The 24,609-nt window shown below is 43.5% G+C and overlaps 1 protein-coding gene across 2 annotated transcripts in view; it reads left to right on the top strand.

Moving 5' to 3' along the window:
* Window positions 1–4,154: 4,154 nt before the first annotated feature.
* FBXO40 (F-box protein 40) overlaps window positions 4,155–24,609 on the top strand; it is a 58,116-nt gene continuing 37,661 nt past the window's right edge. Inside the window, exons 1-2 of one of the 2 annotated variants that reach the window (XM_033943467.1) lie at window positions 4,155–4,198; window positions 5,273–5,359. The gene's annotated coding sequence lies outside the window, so the exon portion shown is untranslated. Of the gene's footprint in view, window positions 4,199–5,266; window positions 5,360–24,609 lie in introns of those variants that run through there. The other variant, XM_033943468.1, reaches the window with a different exon arrangement.

Below are 24,609 nucleotides of genomic sequence, written 5' to 3'. Positions count from 1 at the left end.
CGCTCAAATGTCCAAAATTTATGCCAAATATATTTTATTGAGCTCAATAAAACTGGAAAACAGAAGTATAGCAAAATACAGAAAACAAGCTCACAGTTTTGGTAAATAGAAACACAATACAATCCCATCATTCCCACCCCCATCATTCTCAACCTCAAACCTTCTAGTACCCAAAATGCCAAGTACATAATAATGAGCTGACCAGGAACAAGTATCTGCAAAAATACACCAAGCAAAAAGAACAATCTCATTATAGACTCAAATAGCAACCCCCCCCCAGCAACCCATCCCCCAACCACCCCCCACCCTCTAGTCCTCCTTCAAGTCTAACCCAGAAGATGCCAATCTGGGAAGAGATGCACAGCATCTCAAAGAGAGCAACAGATGCAGTAATCTGGCCAAGCAACAGAGCAACAGTTCAATAAGCGACTACAAGCCACTGGGGTCATAGTGTTTCAAAAAGGCTCCCATGTACGTTGAAATGTGTGTCTAGGTAGGGAAAAAAAGTAATGTACATCTCTGCGTTCCCACAGCAGAAGAGTGATCAGGCGACACCGTCAAAGAGAATAATCAGGACCCTCCACTTCCATCCACTTGAGCAAAATGAGGGCTATCACCACAGTCCACTGAAGAAAAGCAGCGGTCCCTGGTCGTCGAGGAGAAAAATGGAGAGGGACACCAAATAGGAGCAGAGGGGAACATTGGACAGTAACATGCCAGATACTTTCCACAAAAAGGAAAATGGTATCCCAAAAGTGCTGAATGACAGGTCAGGTCTAGAACATATGTCCCAATCCCGCTTCAGGAGTAGCACAGAGAAGACAGGCAGCAGTTGCTCTAAACCCAGAAAGGTGAGCCCATTTGGGGGAAATATACAATCGCAAAACCAATTTATAATGTTGTTCCCAAAAGGTAGTATATTTGCGGTAAGCAGGTAATCTTTGTACAGCACGTTGAACAACATCGTCAGGCAAGGATATAGAGAGATCACGAGCCCAGGCGGCCCGCAATCTAGCATGGTCAAGCAGGGGGGACTCATCTTTCAAATGTCTATGATGAAATTTGAGATGAACAGAGCTGAGATCCAGTGGTAATGATCTTGGATAACAGCTCCTGACAAGAAGCCGTTAAATGGCACTGGGGTAAAGAAGCAATATAATGATAGAGCTGCATATAAGCAAAGCCATCAGTACAAGGGAGATCAAATTCAGCACACAACTGATCAAAAGATTTAAGCCTCCCATTGTCTGCCACTAATTGAAATAGATAGTGAATCCCCCATGCTTCCCAGCGAACAAAACTGGCCCCATCCACCCCAGGCAAAAAGTTCCCATTAAAACACAAAGGTAAAAGGGGGAAATAGTAAAACTGAGCGAGTGGAATTTAAGACCCATTGCCAGACCTGCAAAGGACGATGTAGAACTGCAATAGGAAGAAGTTCAGACAGAGTGGAAGTAACAGAATGAAGATAGGCACTAAAGTGAGTCTTGGGAAAACAAGAAAGTTCTAAGGGGTATTAGTAAAATTAGCAGTACCTCAAAAAAAATCATTAATATGACGCATACAACAGCTAACTGTCAATAAACGAAGATTCAATAATCCTAAACCACTGTTGTACCAAGGGGAAGCTACCTGTTGATAGGGCAGTTGAGCACGTTTTTCCACCCAAAGATACCATTAACCTCACGTTCCAGCTGCTTTTCATCTTAAGAAGTCAAATAAAGAGGGAGAACTTGAAAAACGTACAATCAACACGATACGATAAGCATAAACACCCTGCCCAGAAGCGACAGCGGAAGTCCCCTCCATAAATGCAGGCGAGTGACAAGAGCCTGAAACAACAGTTCCACATTCAAGGAGTACAGATGGGAGAGGTCAACCGGATTAAGAACCCCCAAATACTTCACTGTAGACTCCACCCAATGTAGGGGAAAGGGACCCCTCCACTCTGCGCAAACCGCAGGACAAGAGGGAAGTGTGTCTGACTTATCCAGATTAAGAGTAAGTCCGAAATAAAACCCATACTCCGAGATGAGATCTAGTGCAGACAGTAAGGAAGTTTCTGGACAAGTGAGAATCAAAAACATCATCAGCAAAAGCCAAGGTCTTCAAGTCTATGCCCGCTACCCGAAGACCCCGCAAAGCAAAGGTTCTACAGAGAGGAGAAAAAGTAGATGTGAGAGAGGGCAGCCCTGTCGAGTACCCCGAAGCATAAGAAAGGAGTCAGAACAGGTGCCATTAACTAACAAGGCCATGCAAGGAATAGAATATGAGTGAATCGCATGAAGGAAGAACCCCGTAAGCCCAACAAACTCAAGAGTGTGAAACAAAAAGGACCAATGAACATTATCAAAGGCCTTAGAGGCATCTAGACTAACAAATAAAGCCGGTATCTGGTGTTGTTGACAATGAGCAAACGCAAAAAGCACCTTTTACACATTGCAAACCGACTGTCGGCCTCATACGAATGCCACCTGGTCCTCGTGAACAACCAATGGAAGATGAGGGGCCAGGCGATATATCCAAACTTTATAACAAATATTCATGCTCCTGCACAGCAGTTTTGGCTAAAACTAGTCTGAGGCCCTGTTGGCTAAAAATGGGATGACAGATGTGCCTGGCTCATTCAAAAAAGAACTGGGCATCATGACATCATCACAAACGTGATGCGTGATTCACTAGGCACTCCTGTCACAAAATTTAACATATGAAAACCAATACCTTGCAGTTTGTCACTTCCTGGCTTGGCCGGCAGCCGTGATGGTTTGTTTGGGGGGGAAGGCAGTGGTGGAATTGGATATGGTACCCATGTTTGACAATATGCAGAACCCACTTGGTGATGATTTTAGTCCAAGCAGTCACAAAAAATGTAATTCGGCCTCCACTGGGATGTGGGATTTCAGTGGGCCATCAAAGACTCTGGTTCTGCTTCAGAGTGTTGGCTTGCCTCTGGGAGTCTTGTTTGTGTAGGTGATGTCATGTTGCTATGATCAAGGCTGGATGGGCTGTTGCCAGCATAGCCCTGCTGAGTACCGTCTGGAGGTGAAGGTAGTCTTGCAGGGTAGCTCCTCTGGTGTTTTCTAGAATGTGTTATCCATTGAAGGCTATTGGTAGTGAAGGTGGTGCAATTTTCTTTGATGTCGTACACTATTTCCTTTACTTTGTCTCCAAAGAGGTTCTCACCCATGCAGGGGGCAAGAGGTTCTCACCCATGCAGGGGGCTTCTGTTAGGGGCTTGTGAAGGTCCTCATGGAGTGCTGATGTGTGGAGCCAAGCGATGCGTTGGGCCATGATGGCTATCCTTCCTGTACATGCTGCAGTCTCAAAGGCATCAAAAGCAGATTTGAAGGGATGTTTGCTGCACTCTTCAAGGTTGTGGAGGAGAGGGTAAAGGACTTTTTGGACTGACTTGGTGGAAGGCTTGTTTCATCTTGTTTAATATTGCCTCCTGATATAGCAGCATCTTGATGTGTCAGCTTAGCATGGCACTTTGGAATGTTCTCTTCCTGATGGAATCCAAGATTTTTTGGTCTTTCCATGGTGGTGAATTGAAGGTTGTGTGGGTTTTTCTGTGTCTCTTGAACGCCAAGGTGACTACAGTGGACTTATAGGGAAGCTGGGTCTTGTCAAAGCCTGTTGCTGAGTTAACTTTATACATGAGTTGGAGCCTCTTGGATGTCAGTACCCTGATAAGGGGGTTTGCCATAGCTTGTCTTTACATTCCAGGAGGGTCTTGTGCACTGGGGTTGCTAGGGAGGTCTTGTGGTTGCCGCGGCATGACAGATCGCTGGCGTGTTCTGGTGCTCCCCCCATGTGGATATTGAGCTGGTTTAGTGACGATTGCAGCTACCCACCTGATTCACTAAACGGCCCACCGCATATTTTGCGATCCGACCCAACCAATGCAAATGAGTAAAACCCCATGCAAAATAGCCAAGCGATTGATTCACTAACATTTGCTTGTATATTTTGCATCGGGTTTTACTATCCTGAGGCGCCTGAGCCAATCAAGGACTTCCTTCCTAAGGAAGTCCCTGATTGGCTCAAGCCCCTCACAAGGAAGGAGCCTGAAGCGCATGAGCCAATCAGGGCCTTAGGCCCCTTCCTATGCATCACATGATGCACTGGGGCGGGACCTAAGGCCTGCATTGCGTCGGAGGAGCAGGAGGGACTGAGCATTCCTGCTCCCAACTTAAAGGTACGTGGGGGTCCCCGACGGCAGGAGGCAGTGAGCATCCTTCCTGCTATAGGTTCGGCGGGTAGGTTTGGGGGAAGTTCTGCGGGGGGAGGGAGTGGGCATCCCTCCAGCCATAAGTTCAGTGGGAATATTTTTTGGGGGGGGAGAGTGAGCAAATGGCAGGAGGAAGTGGGCATCCCTCCTGCCATAAGTTTGGTGGACGGACGATAAAAGCCCTGACAGCAATGATAGGAGGTTGCTTCTCCTGTCACTACTGTCTGGGCTCTGCACCAATTCAATCGCTCACTGAGCGATTGAGTTGGGGAGTTTGCATGCAAACTTGACAGTGAATCAATCGCTGTTTAAAATCAGCCAACAGCGATTGAGTCGCTATCTATAGTGAATCTGGGCCTAAGTTATAACTTGGTCAAACACTCCTGCCATAGGCGCTGGTAGATAACTTTCATGCCTGAGGTGGTATCAGTTAATCCATGAGAATCCCAGTGTGCCACTTTAAGTACTGGAGATTAAAGTAATTTTCTACTTTATTTTCACACTTGCTTTGGGGGTTCAAGGACAGAGAAAAAAAGATGCTACTGAAAAAACAAAGATTCAGAATCTCTAGTACGGTCCCAGAGAGAATTTTGATGCAGTTCAGATGGCTGCTGAAGATTGGATATACCACAGACACTAGAGGTGGCTGTAGCTATTGACATTTTTGTGGTTCATTAAACACCCAGCAAGTAGCAAATGACTTGTTTCCATAGCCAGAAACAAGAACAATAAAAGAGTTAGGAGCTGAAAACTGTACAGGGAGCATAAACACATTCAGTAATTTAAATTCTGCCCTGTGGTGCTTTTCGCCTTGTACTCAAGATGAGAATGCTTTTCCAGTGTTTATGAGCCGTCAGTTCTCTGGTAAATGTCATTCCAACAGTGACAGTGTTAATTCAGTTCATGGGGCTTGCTTAGTAAACTGAGCTACACTGTCACATTGCCCTGCAAGCAAGTTTATTTTTAACTGCAGAAACATTTCAAATATTCTTCAGCTTTTCTTTCTTTCTCTCTCATCCCCTGCCCTTTCTTCATGGCCAGTGTTTCCAGCCACTTCACTTTGTGAACTGATCAAGAACACCAGAAATAGCCAGTTTTCTTACAACTCTAGGGATGATATGAATCAAGGTAAGGCATTAATATTACCTTAATATAGGAATAGGCATTAATATAGGAATCTGAGCTGTTCCTGCCTACAATAGAATCTGGGAAATGAAAGTTAAAATCTAAATAGCTGTTTACCTAATTGCACGACATGGAATTTGCCATGTTCTTGAATGGTTCAGGGGATGGTTATTTGCCATTTATTTAACTATGCACCTCCCTAATACTGAAATGTAAATACATATCCTGTAATATAAACTACAAAAGTTTGGAAAGTAATTTGGGGAGAAGGAGAAAGAGTGTATGAACATGTTAGTGTTTATATTTTGAGTTATGAAGATAAATTAGATCATAGCACAGTGTATCTTAAACTGTGTGCCATGGCACAGTGGTGTGCCATGAGGGATTCCAGAATTTTTTTTATTTTATTTTTTTTTATTCTCTTCATAAGTATACACTAGAATAGATGACATGTACATCACATATGCAAGAGTCTGTCAATGTTATGAGAGTAGGTGTGCATAAGGATACAATTGCCAAGACAAGCATCATTCTTTGACGTGATTGGTCTTTGAAAACTAACAGCAAGTATTTTTATTTTTTATGCAACTAACTTGAGCAACAAAGCAATCAAGGCTTTTTTACAATTTGGATTTTATTTTTGCAAACTTGGATTTTCAACTCTGAGAGAAATTAAATTGGAAAAAAAGAGAATGACTGCAGATGGTGGAAGATGAAATGCATGTTTATCAACTGTCAAGCCACATTTTGAGTTAATTTGCACTCAAAAACAAGCTCTTCCATTGCATTGATTAGCAATTTTATTCTATCTACTTTAGTTTCACCGTTGTTATAATTACCTAAATCTCAAATTTAAATTTTTGTTGGTTTTGCAATTTTAAAATTTCAATTATAATGTGCCGTGAAAAATATTTGCTCCATTTAGTGTGCGAAAGCTAAATACATGTTTGAGAGACACTGTCATAGCCAAATATGAAATTCTAGCAAAGGCAAGGCTTTGGGATTCCACAAAACCTTACTCCTTTATATTTTTGAGTACTGACTTTGCCATTTCCTGTTCTTTTCATAGTGTTGTTTGATTTGCATTCCCTAAAGTGGTAGTAATAAGATCATGGTATTTGTTTTACACTATATTGCTGTTTCTAACCTGGATGGTTGCAAAGACAAGAGGACTACTTTTTTTTCCAGTACAGTAGTCTTATATTCCACTATTTCATTTCAGAGCAGATTACAACAAGAAGAACCCTACATTAAGGGGAGCGCATATACTTAAAAATTATTAATATATCTCTAACAAAGAGTGAAAATTTCAAGAATAACATTTATCAAAAAAGCAGGTCTTTAAAACTTTACAAAAAATAATATACAAATTCAGGCTTCTTATTTCTAAAGGAAGACTGTTCCACGTCTGAACTGCCTAATAAAAAAACAATCATACTAGCTGACTCTTCCTAATTACTCTACAAATAGTTGGAAACTGAAGTTTAAAGCTACAGTTACTCCCTGTAGTAATAAAATTAGCTGGAATACATAAAAGAGATGTTAATTGTTTTAGAGCATTAATATATAAAGCTTTATGTATTAGACATGATACCTTAAACTTAATCATAGAAACATAGAAGATGACGGCAGAAAAGGGCTACAGCCCATCCTGTATGTATCTAATTGGAAGCCAGTACAATTTGTGCAAAAGAAGTTTATTTGTTTATTCTTTTATAACCCACTTTTTACACAGCAATTTACAGCAAGAACGTACACATTATTTAAAACACATATACACACACCATACATGGTTAAAACATCAATACATCAGTGACCAGCACTTATGCCATCATAATAAACTCAGTCACCATATTTCATTTTACAGAAGAAATGTTTTTTCAATAAGCCCTTTCAAGTTTTCTAACTGAAAAGATTAGCTATATTTTGAAACAGCTGTAATCTAGTAAGAATCTTTTCAGATGCTCCACAGTAAATACTGTAGAACTGCAGTAATCCAAATATGGCAATAATATTGATTGACAAAGTACTTGAAAACTGGATGTTATTTTTAATACTGATAGTATTATCGTGTACATTTAGTGGTCCAAGTTACAGTTTGGTTTAAGGTCCCTCTCTTGAGTTTAAATGATTTGTTTCAAAGTCACTTAGATTGACCATGGGTCTGCAAAATAAAACAGCCAAATAAATTTCCAAGTAAACATTAAGATCCTATTTGGCCTGACTTTGAATGCAGTGCTGGAGGAAAGGAGGAAAAATAGTTTGATTCTGTTTCATACAGAGGGGCATGCAGTAAAGTGCACTAGGCTTTGAACATGGGATATAGCTCAGCTTCCACACCCAATCTGATGACTACTGACACAATTTTTTTTAAATGCAATGAATAAGTAACTTTTTAATCACGATTAACATGCAGCCCAACTAGAAATATAGTATCAGAATTTATCTCTTTGGATCATTGCAGCCAACTTTTCAAAATTATGGGGTGCTAAACACAATTGAAATTGCTTCTCCCCAGTCTAAAATAAGGAATTTGTTCAACATTGGGCATGCTCAAGCACCCCCGCAGCACCCACAGAGCTGGCTCCTATGCTTACGATCCTTTTTCCATGCATTTTGGAACATATAGGAGAAAGTCTTTCATCTATTTTTATATTGCATATTTTACTTTCCCCCTATTCAAATTGCAATACCCTGGTTGATTATAGTTGAAAGCAAAATATAGGTCATCATTCCAGTATAGCTTCCAATATATCTAAAACCTGTTTGTTGACACCAGATTTTGAGACACTAATTGAAGTTCTCTGCATGATGTAGCCTTTCCTCTCCATTTTCTTAAGCAGGTAGTACTTCCAAAAAGGCTTATTGTTTGAAGTTAGTCCATATGTCTTATTATGTGTTTCACTAATTAGTTTGGTATTGTTTAGTATCCCTAATTTTAACCTTTTTTATATTAATTTTATATTGTACACCGCTTAGAAACCTGATTAAGCAGTTTAAAATTTTTTTAAATAAACTTGAAACTTGACTTTAGCCCCTCCTTTCATTTATGTAAATCTCTCTGTGCTACAAGGTACTGTTTGTGGCCAGGTTATTTGGCCCTGTGGCTTTGTGCACATTCAGTTTTTCAAGTTGTTCATAAACTCTTGATGGTTTAATATCTACTTCATTCCCATACATACATAACCAGGCTTAAATTTCTGCTTCATAAGCTAACTAGGAGCTGGAAGTGCACCAAAAGGAAGCTGGGAGAAGAGATTCAGCTACTTCCTCATTTCAAAAGTTTTCCAAAGCTGCCTTTAGAAGCACCTCTAAGGAAACCTACAAGCTACGCCTAGTATCAAGCAGTAGTCCATAGCCTTTACCTGGGCACTGATGTGGGCAAACACTAGAGACATTGAAATCATGCCAAGTAAAAGAAAAGAGAGATTACATTGGCAAACATTGAGCCAGAAGTAGTAAAGTTTTTTTAAAACCTATTTTAAGTCTATGAGATACCAGTTTATTGGATTAAATTAATATATCTCTAACTAGCTTTCAAGAGATGTCCTCATCATCAGCTTAGCGAAGAAACAAAGCAGTTACACTGGGTTTAAGTAATACAGAAAAACCAAGTCCAAAGGTGTATTGAGAGACATGATGCAATAGTAAAGCTTTACAGTCGCTTGCTGATATGTGAGGTTCACAGGCATTGGCGCCTTGGGACGTGGCTCCTACGTCTGAGCCAGAAGTTTCTCTCTCGCCACCAGATCCGATTACGCCTCCTTGTCCCGCGGTAGAATCATCTTTGCTACAGGAAGGACCAGCTACCAGACTGGTTGCAGGAGACCTCTCTGCAGAGTGGAGCAAGACTGGAGAAGGAGCCTTGCAGAGAGAATTTCATCAAGGGGTTGAAGGTACTATCCAGACTCCCTTGGAGGTGATCCTGGCAGACGTCTGGAAAGTTCTTCAGGGAATGAATGGGACAATTAAAAAAAACAGCTGACGAAACAAATAGTTTGGTAAGCAAAGTTGACTCTCTTGCTAAAACAGTATCAGATATGAAAATGGATAATGATTCAAAGTTCACTAAGGTTACAGAGGATATAACTGCTCTAAAAACCGTCACAGAGACTTTGATTAAAGATAAATTAATGGTTCATAGGAAGATAGAGCATTTAGAGAATTTCAATAGAAGATTAAATTTGAGGATATTGATCTCTCCTCAGTAGAATTATTCAGAAAATATTTGGTTCAAACACTGGGGGCTCCTTTAACTAAGGTGCGCTAGCGCGCTGCGGTTTAGTACACATAGCCCCCGTGCTGTGCGTAAAAACTAACGCCAGCTCAATGCTGGCATTAGTGTCTAGTGCGTGCGGCAATTCTAAGTGTGCTAAGCGGGCACTAAAACTGCTATCGTAGCTTAGTAAAAGGAGCCCTGGGATTTGCTCCTAAAGCTATTCTGCCATTGAATAAAATTGATTTCTTACCTGGTTCTAACAAATGACAAGGGAGGGAAATGCCAGCGACAATTCAGAACATTCAAGATCCCCAAAATCAAAATCAAGTATTGGATCTGGGAAACATCAGAAATCTTGGAAACATCTACTTCAACAATTATAGAGAGAGCCACTTTGCTCATTTCATTTGTCTTTCAACAAGATTACAACACAGTATTGAAATTTTTCTTTTGCAATGCACAGACCCTTTTTATAGGACAACGAGTATGGATTTTTCCAGATATAAATAAAGAAACCCAAGAAAGGAGGAAACTTTTTCTTGTAATGAGGCAAGAGACAAAAAAATTAGGTGCCACTTTTCAGCTTGTTTATCCATGCAAGTGCCTCATTAAACATTTAGGAATAAAATATACATTTTTTTTGTTCCAGATCATCTCTGGAGCTTTCTGGACTTAAAGAAGATCTCCAGGACTTAAGGACTTAAGATTAAATAGAAGGAGTTATACCCGTTAATGCCTGTTTAATTTGTATATTTTCTTCTATAAGACAGTGAAGTCTCAATATGGACCGCTCCCCCTAATGTTTCTAACTGGGGATCTAAGGAGAATGTAAAAGTATTTTGTCCAAATATATTTTGCCTATTTTGTTTGTTACTTTTTTTGATTTACTAAAAGCAAGTGTTTTACTTGTAATAATTAACAAATTACTAAATAAAGATTTAAAAAAAGCTTTACAGTTGAAAAACCCTGAATATGATAATGGCCAAGAAAGCCAGTATCTCTTTTATCAGATATAGGGTCACTGAACTGTCAAGTTTTAGTTTCATCACCTATGTCAACCCACCCTGTTTTCTTTCATTGAGCTGTAATTTCACTTGCAAGCAGAAAAGGATTTGGTTTCTTGATACTATACCCAGTGGAACTGCACCATTTCTTCAATGATCTGAAGAGCCCTAACCTTTTTAGTCTTGTATGAGGAAAGACTAAAAAGGGTAGGGCTTTTCAGCTTGGAAAAGAGAAGGCTGAGGGGAGATATGATTGAAGTCTACAAAATCCTGAGTGGAGTAGAACATATACAATGGATTGATTTTTTTACTCCGTCAAAAATTACAAAGACTAGGGGACACTCGATGAAACTGCAGGGACTTTTAAAACCAATAGGAAGAAATATTTTTTCACTCAGAGAATAGTTAAGCTCTGGAACGTGTTGCCAGAGGTTGTGGTAAAAGTGGATAGCGTCGCTGGTTTTAAGAAAGGTTTGGACACATTCTTGGAGGAAAAGTCCATAGTCTATTATTAAGACACTAGTCTTTAAGCCCGTTACATTAACAGGTGCTAGAATATGTGTGTGTGTGTGTCTGTATTTATTTCTTTCTCTCTCTCTCCTTAGCCTGTTTCTGTATTTCTTTCTTTCTGTCTTTCTTTTTCCTCAGCTGTCCATCACCACCCCTTGCCTGCTCCCCCTGTCCATTCTCCCTTCCTTTTTCTTCCCCTGTGCCGACCACCACCCCTTCACTGGTCCCCTTATCCAGCAGCAGCCCTTCTTCCTTTGTTTTAACTTCCCCCCCCTGTCCAGCAGCACCTCTTTCCTGCTCCCCCTGTCCAGCAGGAGGCTTCTCTTCCTTTTTCTGCCCCCCTCCGTCCAGCAGCACCTCTTTTCTGCTCCCCCTGTCCAGCAGTAGGCCTCCCTTCCTTTTTCTGCCACCCTGTCTCTCAGCACCTCTTCCCCTGTCCAGCAGAACCTCTTTTTTGCTCCCCCTGTCCAACAGTAGGCCTCCCTTCCTTTTTTTGCCCCCCCCTTCCATCAGCACCTTTTCCCCTGTCCAGCAGTACCTCTTTTCTGTTCCCCCTGTCCAGCAGTAGGCCTCCCTTCCTTTTTCTGCCCCCCTGTCCATCAGCACCTTTTCCCCTGTCCATCAGCCCTTATTTTTTGCTCACCCTGTCCAGCAGTAGGCCTCCCTTCCTTTTTTGTCCCCCTCCTTTTTTTGCCCCCCCCGTCCAACAGCACCTTTTCCCATGTTCAGCAGTACCTCTTTTCTGCCCCCCCATCCATCAGCACCTCTTCTCCTGTCCAGCAGCAACCCTTACCTCCTTTATTTTTTGTCTGCCCTCCGCCGACATCTGCCTAAAGCCTCTGCGGCCTGCTCCCACTCCCTCCTCGCCGTCGCTTGTGGTGGCTCCGTGATCCGTGCTTAGCTGCGGTGGCCTGCAGCAGCTGACAGCTGCCACGGTCTGCAGCCGCCGACAGCCACCGCGGTCTACAGCTGCAGTGGCCGACAGCCGCCGGGGCTATTAGGCTTCCACCTCTCATTCCTGCTCACCTTGCCATATTTTTTTTTTTTAGTTGAAACACGCGGCAATGGCTCCTCTCATGATCCCCACCTGCGTCGGGAGTCCAACGCAGGCAGGGATCGTGAGAGTAGCCACCGCTGCGTCTTTCAACTAAAAAATGCAATATGGCAGGGAGCAGGCCAGACCGTAAGCCGCACATGCGCACTTCCTATGGGTCACTACAGCTCACGGAAAACAGACGCACGCGATGGGAGTGCGCATGCGCGGCTTACCATTTTATTATATTAGATGGGGGAAGCCTCTGCTTGCCCTGGATCGGTAGCATGGAATGTTGCTACTCTTTAGATTTTGGACAGTACTAGTGACCTGGATTGGCCACTATGAGAATGGGCTACTGGGCTTGATGAACCCTGTAAGGCTATTCTTATGAAGAGAGGATGGACTCAATTTTCAAAAATAGCTAAGTTCCTAAATTTAAGCTACTGGTCAGATAAGCTTAGAAGCCTAAATTTTCAACTGTTAATCCATCATAATTTAGTGGCTTAAAATCTATCTAGCTGATATTCAGCTGACAGCAATCCGTGTTTTGTTGTTTAATGCTTATTGTTTTTTATGCTTTTTTTATTTCACTGACTGAATTAGCTGGGCATTTAGCTCTGATAGGTGCAGACATTTATACCTGTTCCTATCATTTTAAGTATGCATGTAGAATAGTGTATTTTACTATCTCTGTGTGTGCTGCTCCCCCGCTGTATCGAAACTCTATCCCCTACACACCTACTTGGTCACTCTCTCGCTGAGAGTGAGCCACCTTAAGGAAGTGGTTCTCAGGCAGGGAGATGGTTAATAATAACTTTAATAACTTTATTCTTTATACCGCCATAACCAAAAGTTATAGGCGGTTTACACTAAAAAGAGCTGGACAATCAGCGAAATACAATAATACAGTAAAAAAATACAAATATTTGTAAAATAGAATTTCAATAATAAAACTCACTAAGTAATAAACAAATTGGTCTTAATTAATTTCCGAAAACTGCAATAGGATAACATAGCTTGCTGAATACACTTACCTAATCAAGATTGTTGCCTACCATTCAAAAAAGATGGTATGTAATAATAATAATAATTTTATTCTTATATACCGCCAAAGCTGTGGTAAGCCCTTTGAAATAATCAAAGGGCTCTTAATATTGGACGAGCCCTGCAAGAGAAATAAGAGGAAGTTCGGGGGGGGGGGGAAATTTAAATAATTAAGGGGATTGAATAGGACTTTTATAAAGAGTGGAATAATAGGAAGAGGAAGATTATTGGTGATTGGAAACAAAGGTGTGAAAGGTAATGATTGGTGGGAAAGGGAAAGATGTGATTGGTTTATTTTGTGCGGGAGAATTGTGAGGAGTTTGTTGTGGGAGGTTGGGGTAGGAGGAGGGTAGGCAGTAAAGAGGAGATAAATTTGGAATTTGTGAGGGTAGTTGGAAGTTTTAATTAGTTTCCTTTGTTCTTTATTCTGTTCTTTATTCTGTTCCTTATTTTGTTCTTTTATTTTACTATTTATTTAATTTTCTTCGTAAATTACTTGAAGTTCGTGGAAAAGAGGGGGAGGGGGTAGCTTACCTTTTCTTTTTTTTTTTTTTTTTGTGGTGTTGGTGAGAGGCTGAGGCGTCGACGGCTTCGGGCTGTGGGTGGTGGTTTGTGTGTTGTCGGGTTGACCGGTGGTGCCTGCAGTCGTGCAGCGGCCGAGTTTTTGGACGGAGTTAGGCAGTGCTTTGGGCTCTGAATTCGGCTGCAAGTGGACATAAAAAAAAACAAAAACGCGGCGGCGGTTTCCTTGTCGGACTCGGTGAGGTTTGAGGCGGGGCACGAACAGCACTTCCGGTAGGCGTGTTCCCGGCTGGGTGCGGGACTTGTACCGGGGGTTTGGCTGTGTGCAGTCGGTTTGCATGGCGGTAGTATCTGCTGCTGCGAAGAGGCCGCGTCCGGGACGGAGCGGGGCTGTGACTCTGGCCCTGTATAAGCTGTGTGCTGGACTGCACTGCCGGTAGGTGTGTTCCGTGTTGTGTACAGGACTTGTGCTAGGGAGTTTGGGCAGGGAAGAAAAAGGGGGGGGGACTTGTGTGAGTGAGCTGTTTGAGGGCTTTGTGAGTCTGCGGTGGTGTTCTAGAAGTGTTCTTGATAGCAGTCTGGTGACTGAGTGTTTGATGTGTCTTGGGTTCTTGGTTAATTTTGTGTTGTAGGGGGTGGGGGGGGGTTTCTGGTTGGGCTAGTGTGGTGGGAAAGGGTTGGTGACACAAAGGGGAGGGGTATTGTTATTATGGCTCCCAAAAGAGGTTTGCCTTCACAGGCTAGTAAACGTTCATCTGGCTCTGGGACTCGTATGGCTGCTAAGCGGCCTGCTTCAGCTCCTAGGGTGGGTGGTAAGGTGGGTGGAGCGCGGGGGCGAACTGTTGCAAGGGGTTCGCGTTTTTCTGCAGGTGCTGCTCGTTCCAGCAGGAATGCAGCGGTGGGAGCAGTGTGTGCCCAGAGGTCGACTCCCGTGCCTATGCAGTCTGCGGTTACAGTGGAGGCGGAAGAGGATCCTGTTCCTGGCACTTCCCAATCTCAATCTAATTCAGTGGCTGCGGTAGCTCCTGCTGGTGAGTTTGCTAGCTGTGTTTCTGAATTGTTGGGTATGGTGTCTGGGGGGCAGGGGATTGATAGGTTGTCCGGCGGGGTAGTGGGCAGTTCGGGGGGTGCTAAAGGGAAGTCTTTGGGACACCAGTTGCGTAATAAAAATTTTTTACATCGTTTGCAGCATGTGGTTAAACATTTGGATAGGGAACGTAGGAGTAAGAAGTCTGATTCTGGGGATCTCCTGAAGGCTTGGGAATCCTCTGATTCGTGGGACTCTTCGCATTCCCCCTCCTCCTCTTCATCTTCTGATGTGGTTCCTGTGGTTTCTGCTGGGGAGGTGGGTGGAAGTTTGACTGGGGTGGCACGGGGTGGGGTTGCACAGTTTTCTAGATCGGGGCATACGTTATGTGAGATTGCTCCATTGGATGGGCAGTTGTCGCAAAAGTGGAAGAGAAAAATTTTATGTATGAAATATATTGATGTATTTGCTTTATTGGAGTCTGAGAGAGACGGTCTGGACAAGAAAAAGAGTGAGGACTCAAAAGATGAAGGGAAAAAAAGCGCAGTAGAGTTTCGCGGACTATATTCAATTGGTTATTGGGTTTCAATGTTTATGCCAGCGTTTTAGGTGGGGCGAAGCCAGGATTGTATCCCGGTTTACTTCGTTATGCTGATTTAATTTTGCGGGCCTACCGGACCTACGGTGGGTGGGCCTGGCTAAATTATGATGAACATTTTCGGCATAGTATGGCTCAGGATAAGTCTGAGGCCTGGGGTTATAGAGACGTTGATTTGTGGCTCACTGACATGACTTCTGTGAGACCACCGTTTTTTCGAGGAGTACCCTCCTCAAGTGGGTCTTTGCCCTTGGGGAGGGGTAATTCCAGACAAGTGGGGTCTGGAAGAGGTGGGTCCTTTGGGTGGCAAGGAAGTATGCGAGGTGGGGCCGTGGGCTCTGCCTGTTTCCAGTTCAATGGAGGTCGGTGTGACCGAGTTGGGTGTCTATTTCGGCACATGTGTAGTCAGTGTATGGGCCCTCACCCAGCCATTCGTTGTCCGGGAGCTTGGGCTAGGGGGTCTGCAGGTCGATCAAATTGGTCCACTTCCCAGGGTGTGTCAGGTCAAGGCTCCGTCACCCGTTGATTTGCAGCAGCTTTCTGTTTGGTTGCGCATTTATTCAAATCGGGTGGATGCGGGGCTCTTATGGGAGGGTTTTGCTGAAGGGTTCACTATTCCTTTTGAGGGTCCCTTATTGTCTCATGAATGTGTTAATTCCCTGTCAGTTCATAAGTATGCGGGAGTAGTACGTGAAAAATTGAGTAAAGAACTGAAATTGGGACGAATTGCGGGGCCTTTCCAGGCTCCTCCTTTTGCTAATTTGGTGCTTTCGCCAATTGGTGTGATACCGAAGAAGGAGCCTGGGAAATTCCGTTTAATTCATAATTTATCTTTTCCTTTGGGTCAAAGTGTTAATTCTTTTATTGACCCTAGTTTTTGCTCCGTTCAATATGCTTCATTTGATTGTGCTGTGGAGATGTTGCAGAATTTGGGTACAGGGGCTTTAATGGCTAAAGCAGATATAGAATCTGCTTTTCGTCTATTGCCTGTCCATCCATCCTCCTTTCCTTTATTGGGCTATATTCCTACTGGTGGCCAGGGATTATGGGAAAATATTTATAAAATATTTATGAAATATAATTGATGAATGCTGTGTGCGGCACCGCCACAGACTGAGGTGAGGCCGGGCGACACCGCAGGTCTTGCAAATGAATAATTTGGAATGAATATAATGTATTGGGATGTTGAGATAAGCAGCTAGGTCGGGACCGACTAGTTGTTGGGATGGGTATCAGGAAGGCCACCTAGGATGAGAGATATGAATTGGAGTTGCATTGTTGATGAAGTTTGATAATTAATAAAGCTGCGGCCAAATTTCTGCCAAAGTTTAAATTGTAAGTGTTTTTTATTTATTAAGTTGAGGAGTTATGAATTGTCTGAATGCAGGGTGCGAGTTCCAAATATTAGGTAGTTCGAGGCGGTTTACAACAAAGAAGAGCTGGACAATCAGCGAATATATGTACAATGTAAGGTCATCAAAATACAGGAGAGCATGATACCAAGGTTAGGCATAAGAGATCTTGTGAAACAAATTTGGTTAGAGTTGAAGAGATAAGGTTTAAGAGGTTACAAACCGGTAAAACAAGTTTGTTTTTACTAGTTTTCTGAAACTTAGGTAGGCTGAGGAGTGCGTGATAATGTTACCCAACCAATCGTTCAGTTGTCCTGCTTGGAAAGCAAGTGTTCTGCTCAGGTATCTTCTGTAACGTCAGGCCTTTAGTATTGGGTGGTTAAACAGATGTGCTCTGCGTGTGGGTCTGGATGAACAATCTAAGTTAAAATGGGGAACCAAGTACATGGGGGCCAAACCTAGAATGGATTTGAAACAGAGAAAGGCAAGTTTGAACATCACTCTCGCTTCAAGGGGCAGCCAGTGGAGTTTTTGGTAGTAGGGAGTTGTGTTCCCATTTTTTAACCCGAAAATCAAGTTTCAAGTTTTATTCATATTTGATTTGTCGCTTGATTAAAATTTTTCTAAGCGAGTTACAATATGTAAAAGCAACATATAATTTAACATTGTGTTAAAAACAAAAAAACGAAAACAAACAAACCAAAAAAAACCCAAAAACAACAAAATGGTAGAAATAGTTTAAAACAATAAAAATGTTTTGAAAAATGTTTAAACAAGGAATACAACTGGCAAGTTTACGGACTGATACAATAGGTAAAAGAAAGACAAACGTTAAGGGGGAGAAGGTTGAAGAAATATGCAGAGGAAGGAAGAGGGTCTAGAAAAGCAATTTACAAGTTTAAAGCATCCTTAAATAAGAAGCTTTTAAAGTTCTTTTTAAAATGGCAGTCGGATTGCCGAGTTTTGGATGATTCGGAGTCTTTGAATGGTTTTTTTAAAGGACCCCAAATAAATGATATTACAGTAGTCGAGTAAGCTTACAATGGAGGATTGCACCAGTAAGCGGAATAAGATTGCATTGAAGCACTTTCTGATGGTTCTAAGTTTCCATAATGTTGAGAAGCCTTTTCTGACCAGTGAGTCAGTGTGTGCTTCAAGGGTAAGATAGCGGTCCAGAGTAACTCCCAGAATTTTTATGGAATCTGTAATAGGAAAGACTTGACCATTCAAGGAAATTGATGAATCTTTGATTTTGTCGTTCGGACTCGCCAGGAAGAATTTGTTTTTTTCTGAATTAGGTTTCAATTTGAATTTGGCCATCCATAGTTCGATTTGCTTTAAGATAAATGCCAGGTGATTCTTTGTCTCGGAAGTTAGGTTTGTTAGGGGAAAGACTATGGTGATGTCATCAGCATAGATGTAAAATTTGGTTTTTAAACTTTGCAGTAGGTTCCCCAGTGCGTCCAGGTAGATGTTGAACAGTGTGGGGAATGGGGGAGCCCTGCGGGACTCATAGTAACATATAGTAACATAGTTTAAATTTTATAAATTTTTTCTTCTTAGCTATTTCTGGGCAAGAATCCAAAGCTCTACCCGGTACTGTGCTTGGGTTCCAACTGCCGAAGTCTCTGTTAAAACCTACTCCAGCCCATCTAAACCCTCCCAGCCATTGAAGCCCTCTCCAGCCCATCCTCCCCCAAATGGCCATAAACAGACACAGACCGTGCAAGTCTGCCCAGTACTGGCCTTAGTTCAATATTTAATATTATTTTCTGATTCTAGATCCTCTGTATTTATCCCATGCTTCTTTGAACTCAGTCACTGTTTTCCTCTGCACCACCTCTCTCGGAAGCGCATTCCAGGCATTCACCACCCTCTCCGTAAAGTAGAATATCCTAACATTGCTCTTTAATCTACCACCCCTCAAACTCAAATTATGTCCTCTGGTTTTACCATTTTCCTTTCTCTGGAAAAGATTTTATTCTATGTTAATACACTTTAAGTATTTGAACGTCTGAATCATATCTCCCCTGTTCCTCCTTTCCTCTAGGGCAGTGTTCTTCAACCACCGGCCCATGGACCAATGCCGGTCCACAGAAATTTCCTGCCGGTCCACAGAGCCAGCATGTGCATCAGGCCCAAAACAGTGTTCTTCAACCGCTGGTCCACAGTGCGATCGATGCGGCGTTATCTTCGAGCCAGCTCCCTCTTCAAAACTGATTCAGTGCACAAAGCCACGGGCAGTGGCTCCTACGGGCATCCTGCGCCTGAACCGGAAGCCTTCTCTCTGACGTTGAAACGTCAGAGGGAAGGCTTCCAGATGAGGCACTGGACGTGCAATTAGTAATATTATGGGGGCGGGGTCTGGGGTGGAGATTGGGTAGAGTTAGGTGGGGTCTGGCCCACGACTTAGCCCCGTGTTCCTCAACCGCCGGTCCACAGAATAATTCTTTTATTTCTGCCGGTCCATAGGTGTAAAAAGGTTGAAAAACCTTGCTCTATGGTATACATATTCAGGGCTTCCAGCCTCTCCTCATATGTCTTTCCTTCCTCCGAGCGACTTCCATTAACCACCACCCTCTGGCGTCTGTCCGACAGCCAGTTTCTAACCCAGTTCACCACTTTGGGTCCTAACTTCAGCCCTTCAAGTTTGTTCAACAGCCTCCTATGAGGAACCATATCAAAGGCTTTGCTGAAATCTAAGTAAATTACATCTAGCATATGTCCTCAATCTAGCTCTCTGGTCACCCAATCAAAAAAATTCAATCAGGTTCATTTGGCATGATTTACCATTTGTAAAGTCATGTTGCCTTGGATCCTGTAACCCATTAGATTCAAGGAAGTACACTATCCTTTCTTTCAGCAACACTTCCATTATTTTTCCAACAACCGAAGTACATAAGAACCGAAGTACATAAGAACCGAAGTACATAAGAACATAAGAAGTTGCCTCCACTGGGTCAGACCAGAGGTCCATCCCGCCCAGCAGTCCGCTCCCGCGGTGTAGTTTCCTGCTTCATCCCTGTGACCACTTTTGTGAATAGGGACCATATCTGCTCTCCTCCAATCCCCAGGAACCACTCCCGTCTCCAGAGATTTGTTGAACAAGTCTTTAATAGGACTCGCCAGAACCTCTCTGAGCTCCCTTAGTATCCTGGGATGGATCCCGTCTGGTCCCATCGCTTTGTCCACCTTCAGTTTTTCAAGTTGCTCATAAACACCCTCCTCCGTGAACGGCGCAGAATCTTCTCCATTTTCTCGTGTAACTTTACCAGTCAATCTCGGTTCTTCTCCAGGATTTTCTTCTGTGAACACAGAACAGAAGTATTTGTTCAGCACATTTGCTTTTTCCTCATCACTCTCCACATATTGGTTCCCAGCATCTTTTAGTTTAGCAATTCCATTTTTCAGCTTCCTCCTTTCACTAATTTATCTGAAAAAATTTTTGTCTCCTTTTTTTACATTTTTAGCCATTTGTTCTTCCGCCTGTGCTTTCGCCAGACGTATCTCTCTCTTGGCTTCTTTCAGTTTCACCCTGTAATCCTTTCTGCACTCCTTTTCTTGGTTTTTTTTTATATTTCACGAACGCCAATTCTTTCGCTTTTATTTTCTCCGCCACTAGTTTGGAGAACCATATCGGCTTCCTTTTTCTCTTGTTTTTATTTATTTTCTTCACATAAAGGTCCATAGCCATTTTTATCGCTCATTTCCACTTCTCTTATGACCTCCCATCCTAACAGCTGTTTCATCAGGTATTCTCCCATTTCATTAAAGTCCGTATGTTTGAAATCTACTACTTTAAGTATCGTGCGGCTGATCTCCACTTTAGCCGTTATATCAAACCAAACCGTTTGATGATTGCTACTTCCCAGGTGAGCACCCACTCGAACATTAGAGATACTCTCTCCATTTGTGAGGACCAGATCCAATATCGCTTTTTCCCACGTGGGTTCCTTCACCATTTGCCTGGAACTCCTGGTAGCTGAGGATCCTGGAAGACATTTCACTATTTTGGTCTCCTCGCCTTGTGTTCCAAGGTTAATGCCTCTGATGATGGAATCCCCCAACAGTAATAGTTTTCTGTTTTTGGCTTTTTTATTTGTGCTTAACATAGAAACATAGAATATGACGGCAGAAAAGGGCTGTAGCCCATCAAGTCTGCCCACGCTAATGACCCACCCCCAGACTTCACCCGGCTAGAGATCCCACATATATATCCCATTTCTTTTTGAAATCGAGCACGCTGCTGGCGTTAATCACCTGCAATGGAAGTTCATTCCAATGATCGACTACCCTTTCGGTGAAGAAATAGTTCCTGGTGTCGCCATGAAATTGCCCACCTTTGATTTTCAGCGGATGACCTCTTGTGGTTGAAGGTCCTTTAAGAAGGAAGATATCGTCTTCCACCTCGATGCGGCCCGTGATATATTTAAAAGTCTCAATCATGTCCCCCCTCTCTCTACGTTCCTCGAGCGAGTATAGTTGCAGTTTATTCAGTCTTTCCTCATATGGGAGGTTCTTGAGTCCCGAGACCATCCTGGTGGTAATTCGCTGAACCGACTCGATTCTCCGCACATCTTTTTGATAATGTGGTCTCCAGAATTGAACACAATATTCAAGATGAGGTCTCACCATGGATCTGTACAGGGGCATTATGACTTCGGGCCTCCGGCTGACAAAACCTCTACGGATGCATCCCACCATTTGTCTAGCCTTGGATGCAGCTTTCTCCACCTGCTTGGCAGTTTTCATGTCTTCACTAATGATTACTCCCAAATCACGTTCTGCCCTAGTCCTAGCTAAGGTCTCACCATTCAGAGTGTAAGTTCTGCATGGGTTTTTGCTGCCAAGGTGCATGACCTTACATTTTTTGGCATTAAAGCCCAGCTGCCAAGTCGAGGATCAATGTTTCAATAAGAGCAGGTCCTGCTCCATATTGTCGGGTAAGGTGCTGTTATCTACTATGTTGCATAGTTTGGCGTCGTCGGCGAATAGTGTTATTTTACCTTGAAGCCCTTGATTCAGGTCTCTTATGTATATGTTGAAAAGGATCGGTCCCAAGACCGATCCCTGTGGCACTCCACTGGTCACCTCCGATGTATTGGAGGGGGTACCGTTAACAACCACCCTCTGGATTCTACCGCTTAACCAGTCATTGACCCATGTCGTCAATATCACTCCCAATCCCATCGAAGTCATCTTGCTCAACAATCTGCGGTGCGGGACACTATCAAAAGCTTTGCTGAAGTCCAAGTACACAATGTCTAGAGACTTCCCCATATCCAGTTTCCTTGTAACCCAGTCAAAGAAGCTGATCAGATTGGATTGACAGGACCTTCCCTTTGTGAATCCATGCTGCTGGGGATCCTGTAGATTCTCCTCAGTCAGGATCGTATCTAATTCTTGTTTAATAAGTCTTTCCATGAGTTTGCTCACTATTGAGGTGAGACTGACCGGTCTGTAATTCGCAGCTTCCGTTCTGCAACCTTTTTTGTGCAATGGAATGACGTTAGCTGTTTTCCAGTCCATGGGGACTTTTCCGGTACTTAGGGAAAGATTGAACAGCACGGATAGCGGTTCCGCCAGGACATCACACAACTCCCTAAGAATCCTGGGGTGTAGATTGTCCGGTCCCATGGCTTTGTTCACCTTGAGCTTTGATAGTTCGCCATGGACGCTGCTGGGTGTAAACTTGAAGTTTTGAAACGGGTCTTCCGTGGTTTGCCTTGCTTGCAGTTGTGGACCGGTCCCCGGCGCCTCACAAGTAAAGACTGAGCAAAAGTATTCATTTAGTAGTTTGGCTTTATCAGAATCCGTTTCTGCATAGGTCCCGTCTGTTTTCCTGAGACATACTATCCCATCTGTGTTTCGTTTCCTGTCGCTAATGTATCTGAAGAAGGATTTATCCCCCTTTTTAATGTTTTTCGCTAGTTGTTCTTCTGTTTGAATCTTGGCCTCTCTGACTGCCGCTAGACTGCTTTAGACCTGGTCAGATAGTCTTCTTTTGTCACCCTGTTTCCTGTATGCTTGTAGGAAATAAAAGCTTTTTTTTTTCCTTGACAAGATCCGAGATCTCTGCAGAGAACCACTGGGGCTTGTTCTTCCTCCGTCGTTTACTTACTGTTTTTATATAGCGGTTTGTTGCCTCATGCAAGGTGCATTTCAGGATTGACCACATAGCCTCTACATTATTGGTTTCAGCTTGGTTTTGTAGCGCCTGTTGGACGAAGTCTCCCATGCGTTTAAAGTCAGTGCCCCGAAAGTTGAGGACCTTTGTTGCTGTGTTTGATCTAGTGAAGCCTATCTTGATGTTGAACCATACTATGTTGTGGTCGCTGGAGGCTAGTGTATCGCCTACCGAAACTTCTGAAACGCTTTTTCCGTTGGTGAGTATCAGGTCCAGTGTCGCCCGATCTCTGGTGGGCTCCAGCACCATTTGTTTGAGTCGCGCCCCTTTTATGGAGGTTAAAAGCCTTCTGCTGCCGCTGGTAGTAGCGGAAAGTGTCTTCCAATCAGCATCGGGCATATTGAAGTCCCCTAGCAGAACCATGTCCCCGCTTAAAGTGATGTTCTCAATGTCCTTGATTAGTTCCTTATCCCTGTCTTCCTGCTGTTTTGGGGGCCTGTATACTACATCCAGATACAAGCATTTTTCGTTTCCTCTGGCCAGGTTCACCCAGAGTGATTCCCCGGTGTAGTTGACATTTGTGATTCTGGTGACTTTGATGTTATCTCTAGTGTATAGTGCTACCCCACCCCCTATCCTTCCCTCTCTGTCCCGACGAAGTAAGTTGTATCCTGGTATAGCCATGTCCCACCCATGTGAGTCTGTGAACCAAGTCTCAGATATCGCTATTACATCGAGGTCAGCGTTCGTTATCTCTGTCTCTAATTCTAGAATTTTATTGCCTAAGCTGTGTGCATTAACATACATAGCCCTCCATACTTTATGTTTGCTAAGACCCTGTGTAGAATTTCCCGCCTGAGTTTGAGTGGCTTTTGTATGATTGTTTTTACTGTGTGAACTTACCTCGGTCTCAGAAATGGAGTGTCGATTCACCTCTCCTGGAAAATTACTTACTGTGCTAGTACATGAGTGGGTACCCTCCCCCAACTTACCTAGTTTAAAGCCCTTCGGAGGAGGTGGGCTAGTCGATGTCCGAAGACGTTCTTGCCTCTCCTTGTCAGGTGGAGTCCATCTGGTCCCTGCAGTCCCTTTAGTGCTTCTCCATGGTCCAGGAAGCCGAAGTTCATGTTCCTGCACCATTCATGTAGCCACTCGTTCGTCCTCTGGATACGCTCCTCCCTGGCTCTTCCCTTGTCTCTTACAGGGAGGATCGAGGAGAAGACCACCTGCGCTCCCATCTGCCTCAGCCTCTCACCCAGGGCTCCAAAGTCCTTAGGTATGTTCTCTGGGGTGTTCCTGGCAGTGTCGTTCGTACCCACGTGAATAAGGAGCATGGGGAAGTAGTCCTCGGGCCTGATGAGTCGGTCTAGGTAGGCGGTCACGTCCCGGATCCTGGCCCCTGGCAGGCAGCAAACCTCTCTCGACTGCATATCCGGTCTGCAGATTGGTCCCTCGGTGCCCCTCAGCAGGGAGTCCCCAATGACCACTACTCTGCGCTTCTTTGAGGGGAGCGGATCAGTTGTCTCTGGAACTGGGACTGTCTGAATGTTGACCTCCTGTGCCTCGCTCGCGGGTCCTTCCTGTAGTATCTGGAATCTGTTCCTCAAGGTTATTAGTGGGGTTGATGTAGGGCTGCCCTGTGTGCAAGAGAAGGAGACAGGAGATGAAAAAGAAGAATTAGAAGAATGTTTTCCGTGTTTTCTTGTGGAGGAGGTTACCAGCTGCCAAGAGTCAGCATCCCCATCCTCCTCCTGCACCCCAGTCGTTGGTGCCAAGGTTGTAGGTTTGGTCAGTTTGGGCGTCTTGAGGATGAT

This window comes from Geotrypetes seraphini, chromosome 4 (genome assembly GCF_902459505.1).
Source record: "Geotrypetes seraphini chromosome 4, aGeoSer1.1, whole genome shotgun sequence".
Classification (NCBI taxonomy): domain Eukaryota; kingdom Metazoa; phylum Chordata; class Amphibia; order Gymnophiona; family Dermophiidae; genus Geotrypetes; species Geotrypetes seraphini.
The sequence above is the reverse complement of the archived record's forward strand: the minus strand, read 5'-3'. Positions and strand labels throughout refer to the sequence as shown.